This window comes from Ambystoma mexicanum, chromosome 11 (genome assembly GCF_040938575.1).
Source record: "Ambystoma mexicanum isolate Mex_15411 chromosome 11, UKY_AmexF1_1, whole genome shotgun sequence".
Classification (NCBI taxonomy): Eukaryota; Metazoa; Chordata; class Amphibia; order Caudata; family Ambystomatidae; genus Ambystoma; species Ambystoma mexicanum.
In genome coordinates this window covers 82745524-82759223 of record NC_090934.1, presented here as the reverse complement: position 1 = coordinate 82759223, position 13700 = coordinate 82745524, and positions in this window count along the sequence as shown.

Genomic DNA, 13700 nt, shown 5'->3' with positions numbered 1-13700 from the left:
CTGTGTTGACTAGTTGTCACACGCCAGTCTTGACTGACACATTCAACAATGAAAATGACGCACACACCTGCGGCTCCTATCCTCAAAGGCGTTCTCTGGTGCTAGAGTAGACTACAAACTTAAACACAATACTGGCATGCGTGCACAAAGTTGGTACACGCGCCCCGTTAAATGGCAACCTTCTCCAGCATTGTCTGGCATGGATTCACATGCTCATGAATATTCCTGGTCAGGCTGGGAATCCTTGGTGAAGAGAATCGGTTTCATTTCTGAACTGTCTCCTAATATCACTGAGCTCTGGGTCATACTGCCCCAGCCAATGACTACCCTCTACCGACGCCCCACCTCGAGCAGCCATCTTCAGATTTTTACTGCACATCCAGTGTTAATAGTCCTTGTGCTTAGCTCTCGAGCTTTTTTGTTTGATTTTTGGAAGAGTTTAACTATTTTTTATCAATCGAGCACCTGTGCTCCATTGATCAGCCATCCGAGGGACCAATTTCTTGCCTTGAAGGATCGATGTAGACTGCTGAAGGAATGGCTACAGACCAAGGTCTCTGCCCTGGGTGAGTCCCAGGAGCATGCCTCTACCGGATTTGGGAATGCGGAGTGGCTCTGAGCGCCCCCTCCCGCAGGGGTCCAACAAAAGGCTAAGCGCCAAGAGTCCACTGCCATGGGGAGCACCGTTGTGTCAGGCTGGTAATATCCACATCCAACGCAGGAGCTGCTGAGTCCCACGATCCCACTAAGATGTCTAGCTCACAACTAAACTGAACAGCTGAGTACTAGACACCCCTGGGGGGAAGGGGGAAAAGTGGATAAAATAACAAATCAGACACTGGATCTTCTATCTTCATCCGGTCTCTGCATGAGTGAAAATTGTTAAGCATTAAATAATATTACAAAACTAAACAACTATTATTTTATGAATATCAACAATCCTACCTGAATACCCTCTGCAAAAAGCCCAGAGGATGATAATTATTTCTATATATTTTTTTTTAGTTTTGAAATAACTCCAACTCTTTTACCCTAAAAGCAAACTTTGGTGGTCATGTTTCATAACTGTGCTGCTGAAAACCAATGAACTGAATGTCATTACAAGTGACCAAACTGATGGAGGTTCCTTGTGGAAATAAATGAACTTGAAGAAAAGAAAATGTGTTTCCAAACAATGTCAATAAAACTGTGAACACAAACTCCAGAATGTCTCAAGAAGATGAGTCTTTTGAATGAAGCACACTTGAAAAAATAGTTGAAAACACAGAAATAATCTTTTGTTTTCCTTAAAATGGTACTATTTCCTTAATCAGTTCATTCCATTTGATTTACCTCTCTTTATGGAAATAGTTCAACAACCAAAGGAAATACCATTTAATGTTGAGTGCAGTTTTAAAGTAAGTTATTCCTCAAAAACGTCTTTGCATGTAATGAGATGCATTTGGAAGATTCCTCATATAATATGGTAAACAAGTCTTATATATTTTCCTCTTTGTTAAAAATACCTTGGCTCAAAAATAAATATCCTTCTTTGTGCTGCTTTTAAAAAAAAAAGGTTGCCTGTGCAGTCATTAACTTTAATAGCCTTTAAATATCATGTTTTCATGACATAATCTCTGATGAATGAGTTTGCCATGTAAAAACACTGGCTTCACAACACGTCTTTTAATCCTTGCACTTCAGAGGAGAAAATAACAGAAGGTAAGGCTAACTTTGGCAGTTCATTTAGATTAATTACATAAAAAGTACTTAGCTTATTTTTTGCTTTAGAAGACCTCTCAGTGTTTTCTTCCACAGGGAAAATTAATTTCTTTAGAGTAGATGTAACTTGAATGAGTTGTTTCTTTTTCTTTTAGTGTTGAAGATATTTTCTTAAGAGTTTTCCAAGGCCCAAAACACAGGAGATAAACAGAAACATGACCAGCTCAGGAAACTAAACTAATGAAAGGCAGTTTAGAATGTTGAGAGTCACACCATTGTCAACCTGCCACCCAATCAGAACTCCTGCCTCTGCCCTCCATCTTGGCTTGGGGTATCTGCAGTACTCTGAATATGGAAGTTAAGGCCCAACCATTTTAACAGTGAAAGGACTATATTTAGTTTTTAAACCTAACAATGAAATAAACAAAGAACATAAGGATAATAATTCTTTAATTACCACCTATTTACTATGGAACCTGACAGTACCCCCTCTCCAAGCCCTCCCTCCCGGACCAGGCTTGAAAGGATACTTCCTATGAAATTTGGCGACAAAAATTGGAGCATGGACATCACTAGCAAATTCCCAAGAGCGTTCCTCAGGCCCAAAACCTTTCCAGTCTATTAAATACTGAAGTTTTCCACGACTTCTTCTAGAGTCCAAAATTGCTCTGACCTCAAATTCTTCAGATTGATTCTCCACTAAAACTGGACTAGGAGGAACTCCTAATCTAGTTCCATCCACAAATGGTTTTAACTGACTAATGTGAAATGTTGGATGTACTTTTAAATTTTCGGGAAGTTTCAATCTAACTGCAACTGGATTTATCACAGTCTCAATCTCAAAAGGACCTATAAATCTTGGACTAAATTTAGTTCGACCCTTGATTTTCAAATTCTTGGTAGACAACCAGACTTTATTCCCAACACAAAATTCTGGCCCAGGCTTGCGTTTAACATCAGCAAATCTCTTATAACTAGCCTTACTCAATTGAAGTGCCTTGACTGCTCGTACCAAATTGTCCTTCATAGTCTGTAATCTAATCTCAACTGCTGGACTACCAATGTCTTTCTCTATCTGTTCTCTAAGGAAACGAGGATGGAAACCACGACTACAGAAAAAAGGTGACATGGAAGTAGAATCCTTCATAGAATTATTATATGCAAATTCTGCTATCCAAATTAGATCTACCCAACTGTCTCCTGCTTGCAAGTAACATCTTAAGTACTTTTCCAACTCTTGATTAACACGTTCCACTTGACCATTAGTCTCGGGATGATATCCAGATGTTAATTTAACTTCCACACCAAGACTTCTACAAAAGGCCCTCCAAAATTTTGAAATAAACTGAGAACCTCTATCAGAAATCACCTGACTAGGTAAACCATGCAGCCGAACAATGCCTTGAGAAAAATGCTGTGCCAAACTTTCTGCAGTAACTTCCCCTTTAATTGGAATAAAATGACTTTCTTTAGTAAGTAAATCAACAACAACCAAAATTGTAGAACAACCCTGATCCTTAGGGAGATCAACTATAAAATCCATAGAAATAGTATGCCACGGATGCGGCGGAATTGGAAGAGGTTCTAATAAACCCATTGGTTTACCCACATGTGACTTGGCTCTAATACAAGTCTCACAAGTCTTAACAAAGTTTAAAATGTCACTTCTCATTGTATCCCACCAAAATTCCCTCCTGACCAACTCTAAAGTTTTTCTAAACCCTGGATGACCTGAGAGTTTTGATTCATGACAATCAATCAAAATTTTTTCACGGAGCTTCTCTGAAGGAAGATATAATCTAGTGTCGAAATATGGTAAACCATTTTTAATTTTTCTCACTGGGTCCTGTCTCACCCATTCATCCATTTGTTCAGAAGTCATACAGTCTTGAATTTCTTTAGAAAAACTTCCTTCATCAAAAACTCCTGCCACAATAAAATGTTCAGAGGAAATCACAGGTTGTTGATCAATCTCCTTCAATTGTTCACTACCAGGAAACTGACGAGACAAAGCATCTGCCTTTCCATTTTGACTTCCAGGTTTAAAAGTAATTACAAAATCATAATCTGAAAAGAATAATGACCATCTTAATTGTCTGGGTGTTAAAGTTTTAGCTGATTTTAAAAATAAAAGATTTCGGTGATCAGTCAAAACTGTCACAGTGTGTCTAGCACCATTTAAATAATGGCGCCATTCCTCAAAGGCTGCCTTGATCGCTAAAAGCTCACGATCCATGATGGTATAATTGATTTCAGCTGAAGAAAATTTTTTGGAAAAATAAGCAACTGGATGCAATTGTCCAGTGTTTTCATGCCTTTGAGATAAAACCGCTCCCATAGCCAGATTGGAGGCGTCTGCCTCAACAAAAAAAGGCTTAGAAGGATCAGGATGTAAAAGCACAGGTCCTGTAATGAAACGATCTTTCAAAACCTGAAAAGCCTCTTCAGCTTCTTCACTCCAAATGAATTTTACTCCTTTCTTAAGAAGTTTAGTAATAGGAGTAATGATTTGAGAGAATCCTTCGATAAATCTCCTATAAAAATTGGCAAAGCCCAAAAAACTCTGCACCTCCTTAACTTTAGTCGGAGATGGCCAGTCTTTGACAGCCTTAATCTTCTTTAAATCCATCTCCAACCCACCAGGAGTAATCACAAAACCAAGGAATTCAACTGAAGAAGTATGAAATTGGCTTTTTTCCAATTTTGCAAATAAATGGTTTTCTCTCAATTTTTGTAGGACCAATTTTACATGACTTTGATGTTGTTTCAAATCTTGTGAATAAATCAAAATATCATCGATGTAGACTACAACAAAAATGTCCAGAAACTCACGTAGAACTTCATTAATAAAAAACTGAAATGAAGCTGGGGCATTACATAATCCAAAAGGCATCACTAAATATTCAAATAATCCATACTTAGTCTTGAAAGCTGTCTTCCATTCATCTCCCTCTTTTACTCTAACAAGATGATAAGCACCTCTCAAATCCAATTTAGAAAATATTTCAGCTCCTTGTATCTGATCTAACATAACTGAAATTAAAGGAAGTGGATATCTGTTTTTGATGGTTACCTTATTTAGAGCTCTATAATCAATACAAGTCCTCAATGTTCCCTCTTTTTTAGGCACAAAAAATAAAGGAGATGCCACCGGGGACTTGGAATGTCTAATGAAACCCTTTGCTAAATTTTCAGTTAAATACTCCTTAAGGTAATCGTTTTCCTTTTCAGTAAGTGCATAAACCCTGCTACAAGGTAAAGTGGCTCCTGGTTCAAGTTCTATCTTACAATCAAATGGTCTATGAGGAGGAAGACCACCTGCCACTACCTCATCAAAGACATCACTGAATTCTTTGTAGCAATCAGGTAACTCTCCCATAACAGCTCCAATAGTATGAGAGCGAAAAAGAGCTCCAACCTCTCCTAAGAACCTTGCACCCTTAACATCATCAATCTGAGTATCTTCAAGGGATTTACCTTCAAAACAATGTTCCTTACAAAAATTGGAATTTAATTCAATCACCCTTCTGCCCCAATCAATCAAAGGATTATGATGTGTAAACCAGGGCATGCCTAAAATAATCTTCAATTGTGGAGCATCGATAATCTCAAAAATCAACTCCTCTCCATGGTTCCCTGCCATAATCATTAGTAAGGGAGAAGTTTCATGTGTGATTGGTCCTGAAGTTAATTCTGATCCATCCACTGAACTAACCTGCTCAGATAAAACCTTCTTCACTAAGGGAATACCTAAACTCTTTGCTACTCCCCAATCCATAAAATTCCCAGTTGCTCCTGAATCAATTATCACAGGACCACTACCCACCAATTTCTTTTCAAAAATCAAGGATACATTAATTGTTATGTGAGGAACTGCCGCCTGAAGAGTATTGGCTACTTGATGATACTTGCCGTCAGGATTTTGTACTTTCTTTGGAGTGTAAGGGCAGTTCCCAAGAAAATGTCCACTCCTTCCGCAATAAAGACAGAGATTATTATTTCTTCGCCTATCTCTTTCCTCCTTAGAAAGAGGTCCTCTAGTTCTTCCTGAACTTTCAGAATTTTTTGACCTAAAATCTCTATTTACAAACTCCAGCCTAGGTCTATCAAATCTAGGATTAGATTTATTCTCTTGTTTATTGTCTCCCCTCCTACGCTCCAATCTTCTTTCATAGAGGCGAAAATCTAACTGTACAACTAAATCCATCAAGGCGTCACAAGAAGTTGGTCTATTTACCACCCCAGACAAGGCGTCTTTCAATTCATCCCTTAAACCTCTGTAAAAAAGGGATGCTCTCTTCTCTTCTGGCCAGTTACTTTCAACAACTAGAGTCTTAAATTGGGTAATATAACTTACTAACTCTCGATTCCCCTGTTTTAACTCAAGCAGTTCACCATCAACTTGTAAGGATTCCTGACGTTTATCAAATAACTTACTGAACTCCTCCTTAAATAATTTAAAATCATACAAAGCTAAATCTTTTTGTTTAACCAACACTCCTGCCCAACTAGCAGCCTCCCCTGAAAGATAAGATATCATAAATGTTATCTTTGACATATCAGAAGAAAACACTTCCGGCCTACTTAAAAAATGTAATTCACATTGAGTGAAAAATGTTTGAAATCTTTTAGCCTCACCAGAAAAACGTTCAGGTGGTGCCAGAGGCACCGGTAAAATTAAAGACTTTAAACCTCCAATTGCTCCTAACCCAGAATCTCCTCTCTGTCTAGAACCTTCCCTTTCCAGAACTGGGGGTTCCAAAATCTGTTCTTCTCTCCTACCTACCAACCTTTCTTCTGACATTTCCTGAATATGTGTTACCTTAATATTTAACTCCTCAATCTTTTTATTTAAAAGGACATTCTCATTTATAGAAACCCTTAATTCTTCCCTCAACTCCTTAATCATATCCCCCAAGGCTTCCATAATTATTCTGGGAAGTGGTCTCAGCAGCTCAGGCGAAGTTAACTACTTGGGCCTTTCATTCTGTCAGGCTGGTAATATCCACATCCAACGCAGGAGCTGCTGAGTCCCACGATCCCACTAAGATGTCTAGCTCACAACTAAACTGAACAGCTGAGTACTAGACACCCCTGGGGGGAAGGGGGAAAAGTGGATAAAATAACAAATCAGACACTGGATCTTCTATCTTCATCCGGTCTCTGCATGAGTGAAAATTGTTAAGCATTAAATAATATTACAAAACTAAACAACTATTTTATGAATATCAACAATCCTACCTGAATACCCTCTGCAAAAAGCCCAGAGGATGATAATTATTTCTATATATTTTTTTTTAGTTTTGAAATAACTCCAACTCTTTTACCCTAAAAGCAAACTTTGGTGGTCATGTTTCATAACTGTGCTGCTGAAAACCAATGAACTGAATGTCATTACAAGTGACCAAACTGATGGAGGTTCCTTGTGGAAATAAATGAACTTGAAGAAAAGAAAATGTGTTTCCAAACAATGTCAATAAAACTGTGAACACAAACTCCAGAATGTCTCAAGAAGATGAGTCTTTTGAATGAAGCACACTTGAAAAAATAGTTGAAAACACAGAAATAATCTTTTGTTTTCCTTAAAATGGTACTATTTCCTTAATCAGTTCATTCCATTTGATTTACCTCTCTTTATGGAAATAGTTCAACAACCAAAGGAAATACCATTTAATGTTGAGTGCAGTTTTAAAGTAAGTTATTCCTCAAAAACGTCTTTGCATGTAATGAGATGCATTTGGAAGATTCCTCATATAATATGGTAAACAAGTCTTATATATTTTCCTCTTTGTTAAAAATACCTTGGCTCAAAAATAAATATCCTTCTTTGTGCTGCTTTTAAAAAAAAAAGGTTGCCTGTGCAGTCATTAACTTTAATAGCCTTTAAATATCATGTTTTCATGACATAATCTCTGATGAATGAGTTTGCCATGTAAAAACACTGGCTTCACAACACGTCTTTTAATCCTTGCACTTCAGAGGAGAAAATAACAGAAGGTAAGGCTAACTTTGGCAGTTCATTTAGATTAATTACATAAAAAGTACTTAGCTTATTTTTTGCTTTAGAAGACCTCTCAGTGTTTTCTTCCACAGGGAAAATTAATTTCTTTAGAGTAGATGTAACTTGAATGAGTTGTTTCTTTTTCTTTTAGTGTTGAAGATATTTTCTTAAGAGTTTTCCAAGGCCCAAAACACAGGAGATAAACAGAAACATGACCAGCTCAGGAAACTAAACTAATGAAAGGCAGTTTAGAATGTTGAGAGTCACACCATTGTCAACCTGCCACCCAATCAGAACTCCTGCCTCTGCCCTCCATCTTGGCTTGGGGTATCTGCAGTACTCTGAATATGGAAGTTAAGGCCCAACCATTTTAACAGTGAAAGGACTATATTTAGTTTTTAAACCTAACAATGAAATAAACAAAGAACATAAGGATAATAATTCTTTAATTACCACCTATTTACTATGGAACCTGACACGTTGCAGCAGGCTCCTCAGCAGCCAGAGTGTTCGTCTCCAGCAAATTCAGTCAGCACTCGGGATTATCGTCCAAGAGGAAGTCGGACCACCTGGGCAAACTCTAGGTGGACCCAGAGACTGCCATGGAGAAGACAACCTGCTGGACAAGGTCATGGTGGACCGACGCTCTGACACTCCCCCGAAAGTGTCCGGGACGACCAAGGCCATTCAGGACCAGGTGTCCGGGACGACCAAGGCCATGCAGGACCAGGTGTCCTGGACGACCAAGGCCATGCAGGACAAGGGACCAGTCCTGACTGAAGGCCCGGGTGTCCCTCTCGAAGGCAGCAGAGGCGGACCCACAGGGTTCCCCGAAGGCAAGTCTCTCCTGGCCCGGAGACGGCCTTCTTTCAACCTATAGAGAAGATACTGGAGAAGATGCTGGTTATTTACCCGAGACATCCCCTCTGGATGCGAAAGGGCAGAGGGGCAGGTGTCCTCCAGGGCATGGATATTTCAGCTCGCTCCAGTGGAGGGCGGCTTCTTGTACCAGTAGCGCAAGTCGAAGAGACCATCCTTTCGGTCCCACTCTTGGATGACATTTGGGACAAAGGTCTGTCTCCCGAAGAACCCTTCTACGGCCCCAGCAAAAAAGGATAGCCATGAGAAGTACAGGCTGCTGGACTCTGCGCCAAAGTGCTTGCGGGCCCAATCGTCACCGACTCTGCAGTGGCCAAGAAGTCACGGTGTGCTTATTCCTCAGCAGCATCCACCCCTCCAGACAGAGGGGAAAAGTGAGATGCCATGGGGCGATTGTGTTCTCCAGCATGGGGTCTGGCATGGATTCACATGAATATTCCTCTGTCAGGCTGGGAATCCTTGGAAAAGAAAATCAGTTTCACTTCTGATCTGTCATTCTACTAACAAGCAATCGCTGTTCTCTGGGTCATACTGCCCCAGCCAATGACTGCCCTCTGGCAGCCATCTTCAGATTGTTACTGCATGTTCGAGTGGTGAGTCCTTGTGATTAGCTCTCGGGCTTTTTACTGCTTTTTGCGCTTTTTTTTCTAGAGTTTTCTCTTCGGTCAATCGAGCCTCAAGCTCAATCGATCCATCTGATTCACAGGAACCAGTTTTTGGATTTTCCAGCGCCCCTCAAGGGCGGAATTTCATTACGGTTCAAGAAGATCCTTTGACGCCTACCCTGCATGGACATGGCAGAGAGGTTTTGCCCATGATTCGGACCAAACGCACATGTAGGATGACTGCGTTTTGCAAGGAGATGGTCCCCCGGCACCATAAAGGATCAAAGCAGGCGTGTCACCAAGTGGCTCCAGGCCAAGGCCCCTGCTGCAGGTGAGTCCTGGCAGCATGCCTCCCCAGCCCCAAGAAGAAAACTGAGCAGTCTTCTAAGACCTTTGAGGGTGCTCTGGCGACAGGGGCCCAACATAAGGCTAAGCACCGTGAGCCGACGGGCACCAGTGGCGCTGTCGCGACAGGCTCCCCAGCAGCCCAGGCAAGCTCAGTCTCCAGCACCTTCAACTGCGAGTCAACGATCGGGTTCAGTGAAAAGTGTAAGTTGGACCACCCGGGCAAGCTTCTGGAGAAGCCCCAGACAGACCTGTTGGAGAAGGCCCCCCACCCCAAAGAAGGCGGCCATGGTCGTGAAGGCCCAAATACATCCAGCAAAGCCTTCCATTGAAGGAGTGGTGGCGTCCCTATCGAAGGTGGCCTTGCAGGGTACGACCCCCAAGGTGAGCTTCCTTGCCTGCTAGGAGGGACTTGCCTTTTCAGTCCATAGAAAAGACACTGGAGAAGGCGATGCCTGTCATCCCTCTGAAGCTATCTCCCCTTGTTGCAGGAAATGGGTGGTTGTGCAGTAGTCCTGCAGGGCAGAGACTTTACGGAGGAGCTACTTTCCTTCTGCCAGACAATTTTGGACGGTAAGTTTGTCGAGGCCAGGTCCTTGGGGAGGGACCCAGACCAGGGAGACGTCGAGAGTGGCAACTAGACCGATGAGCAGGGCTAGATTTGGAGGACCCTACACCTCTGCAACCGTCGCTCCTACCTCTGCCACCTCAGCAACCGCTGCAACTCTGGACATTTCAGTGGGCATTCTCAAAGCTCTACACACTTTGTGCTCAAGAGATACGGACGAGGCCCTGCAGCACCTGGGCCATCAGGCGAACCCCCCCACCCCCCCAGTCAAGAGGAGAGTTCACCCTCCCACCTTGTCACCCTTTGCCTCCCTCCCGCCAAGTGATGAGACGGATCTGGAGATGGCAACTGGCATGGACGGTGGGTTAGGAGACCTCCTGTTTCTACCACCAAGGGCCTCACCACCTGATTAGAGGCTTGTTCCACGCTATGATAACCAGGACCTCGTAACTGTTTCAACTAGTCCCAGAGGAGAAGAAAGTAGGCTTCCTGTACCAACGCTGCAAGGCTAAGAGGAAGGCCGTGCGTTTAATTCCGCTCTTGGACGACATTTGGGATGAAGCATTTCTTATGAAGAATCCGTCCTCTGCCCTGGCGAAGAGGAACTGTTGAGAGAAAAAGTACAGGGTGCTGGACTCTATACCCAAGTGTTTAAGATCCCACCATTCAGTTTCGGTGATCTCTGCTGCGGCTTGGAGGAAGTTTTCTGGATCTTCCTCGACCTCCCCACTGGACAACCAGGGGAAGAAGTTGGACGCCATGGGACGAGTCATCACGTCGGCAGCAAAGACGATCAAGGCTGCGAACGCCCTCGCAATTGTGGCGCGTTACTGCTTCAAGATCTCTCCACTCCTGGACTTCCTTCCCAAGGAAAAAAGGGGCGGAAGCATTGGCCATCTTGCAGGAGGGAGAAGTGGCTTCGGATCATGCCATTACCGTAGCCATGGACATAGCCGACAGTCTTTTGCTGTTAGGCAGAATCCAGTGCAGTTCCCTTAGGGAGCACTCCACCAGATTGGGACTACAGGTGAGAGCAATAATCCCCTTTGGTATCAGTTGGTAGCTGTGGCTGAACAGTCAGACTTGTATCAAGAGGGAGATGAGCAGTATTCAGGGTTTACACAATAGGCCTACTGTACTATGGCACACGGAAACACTGACCAAAGCTTTGTAGTTAAAAAGTAGGTATATATTTTATACACTTCTAAGCAACCACATGTATCACAAGTATCAAGCAAGTTAAATTAAGTCAATAGAAAAATATACTCGCTATATAAATTGTAGACCACATGAACCAGAGTGAAAACTGAGCAAAAAGGCAGTGACAACTACACACATGGGATCTTCTAGCAATTTCTCACAAGGGAGGGAAAACACAAGTTGTCTAGAAATAGGTTCTTATACACCCTAGCAACACTTCCCATCAGTTGTGAACTAGTTCAGCCAGACAGTACATCAGTATAGGCAATACTTCAAATGAGAACTGAGCAAAATGGCATTCCACAATTTATTTGCATTTGTAGAGCGCACGTACAGCCCGGGGGCATCGTGGCGTTTGTTACAGGAGTTCACAAGGAATTTTCAGTAGGCAGGCTATATCTGACCATCAGGACTTAGTTGCATTTGCAGCATTCATAACATTTTACTTAAGAGTACATACCAGAACAGCTTGTTGGTTAGGTGAGTTGTCTTGAGTGCTTTGCGGAAAGCTAGGTGGGACTGAATCATTCTGAGATAAGGCGGCAGGGCATTCCACTGTGTGGCTATCGTGGGGAAGCTGGATCCTCCTGCACGGGCCTTTTTGGTTTTGGGCACCAGGATAAGGTTGGAGCAGAGGTCTTCAAACTGTGGGGTGCGCCCCCCAGAGGGGCACCGCCACCGCATCAGAGGGGGCACCAGAGCCCAGCATGAAATGTGGGAGAAAAAAATATAATTAAAAAAAAAATTTGTTTTGTTTGGAAGAAATGGGAAGGGGAGGCTCACATGGTCAGACTGGACCATAAAACGGTCTTCGGTACCAATGAAAAAAGGACCAGCAGTTGCAAATGGATATTCAGTCCTTTAGTCAGACTGTTTGATTAGGGTTTTTTTTGTTCAAATGGTGACATTTAAAGATTATTCAGCAACAATGGTCAAAATTACTAGCTGCATAGTGAAGTAACTCCTCAAACTGGCCCACATTGGTCAAAAAAGTGGCCCATTTTGACTGGCCTACACTAGCATTTTGCATTTTTGGTACGTTCATCACCCTATTGCCCTATAGGCCAGTCTAAGCCTGCCGGCTCATCCATAATGAGTGAGGGTGCGTCCGCCCACTGGCCACCTCACCCATTATGGGGGAGCCGAGGAGCCAGCCCAGTGAAACACTGAGCACTCACTCAGCTGCTTTTTCCATCTGAGGGAGTGCTCTCGGGCTGGCTGAACTGTGAAAGGGAAACATTGTTTGCCTTTGACAGTTCATTTACCCAGCCGCACATGATCACTGAGCCATGCAACGCTGGCGGTATTTCGCTTCCCCAGCCTTGCATAGCTCATTAGAAATGCTGGCTGGGGCACTGCATATACGTATGTGCATGGGGGGGTGCTCCTGCGCCCCCTCGCACATAGGGCAGAGCAACCTGGAGCGGGGCATTTTTGCAACCACACGCAGGCCACATCAAAAGGTACGTTTGCAGAGATTTAATTTTTATTTAAATGTGTATGGATGTGTGTGTACTTGTGTTATGGGACTGTGGTGGGAGCAGGATGGGCGGCAGCACTGGGATAGTGGTGGGAGTAGGGTGGCGAGAGCCCAGGGTCTGTACTGGGAGTAGGGTGCGGTGACGGCACGCAAAAGTTCATAGCGATTTCTACATACTGTCCATCTGGCACTTGTGGGTGGGCCCGGCCTGCCCAAACTTTGCTCAGCGGGCGCCCAGGCCAAAAAAGTTTGAAGACCACTGGGTTAGAGTAACCTTCCCTAAGGGGTCTTGTGGCGGTGTTTCACAATCCTCTGTACAAAGGTACAGAGGGGCAGTATCATGGAGGCATTTGTGTGATAGTGAGTTTTGAAAATGATTGTTTAACCGGGAGCCAGTGGACTTGTCTCCTGATTTCAGAGATGTTCTTTTCTTGAGGTCCCAGTGGCTGCCTTGAGGGCATTGTTTTGCGCTAGTTGAAATTTAGAAAGGTTTTTGCAAGACGTCCCAGATAGTAGGGTGTTGCAGTAGTCTAGAGCCAATGATGGCTCTGGCTATGGCTAGGCAGTTCTGTTGTGAGAGGAAAGGTGTGGCTGCATTCATTTTGGCGTAGTAAGCTGATGAAGAAGAGATGGCATTTACATCTGAGCTTTGAGTCAAGGTAAGAAGCCCAGTGTTTTTGACCTGGTCAGACACCTTGATGGGTGTATTTTCAATAGTAAAGGAGGAGTATTCCTGACTGAGGTTGCCCAGGGTAGTGGGTGAGCCGATGAGTAGGAGTTTTTCGCTGTTTAAACAGAGCCAGTTATCAACCATCCAGGATTGGCTAGTAGAGTATATGGCTGTGAGATTGGACATGTCAGTCTTGTAGTCTCCTGAGAGGGATTAACTCCTGCATATCATCCGCATAATTGGTGTATGAT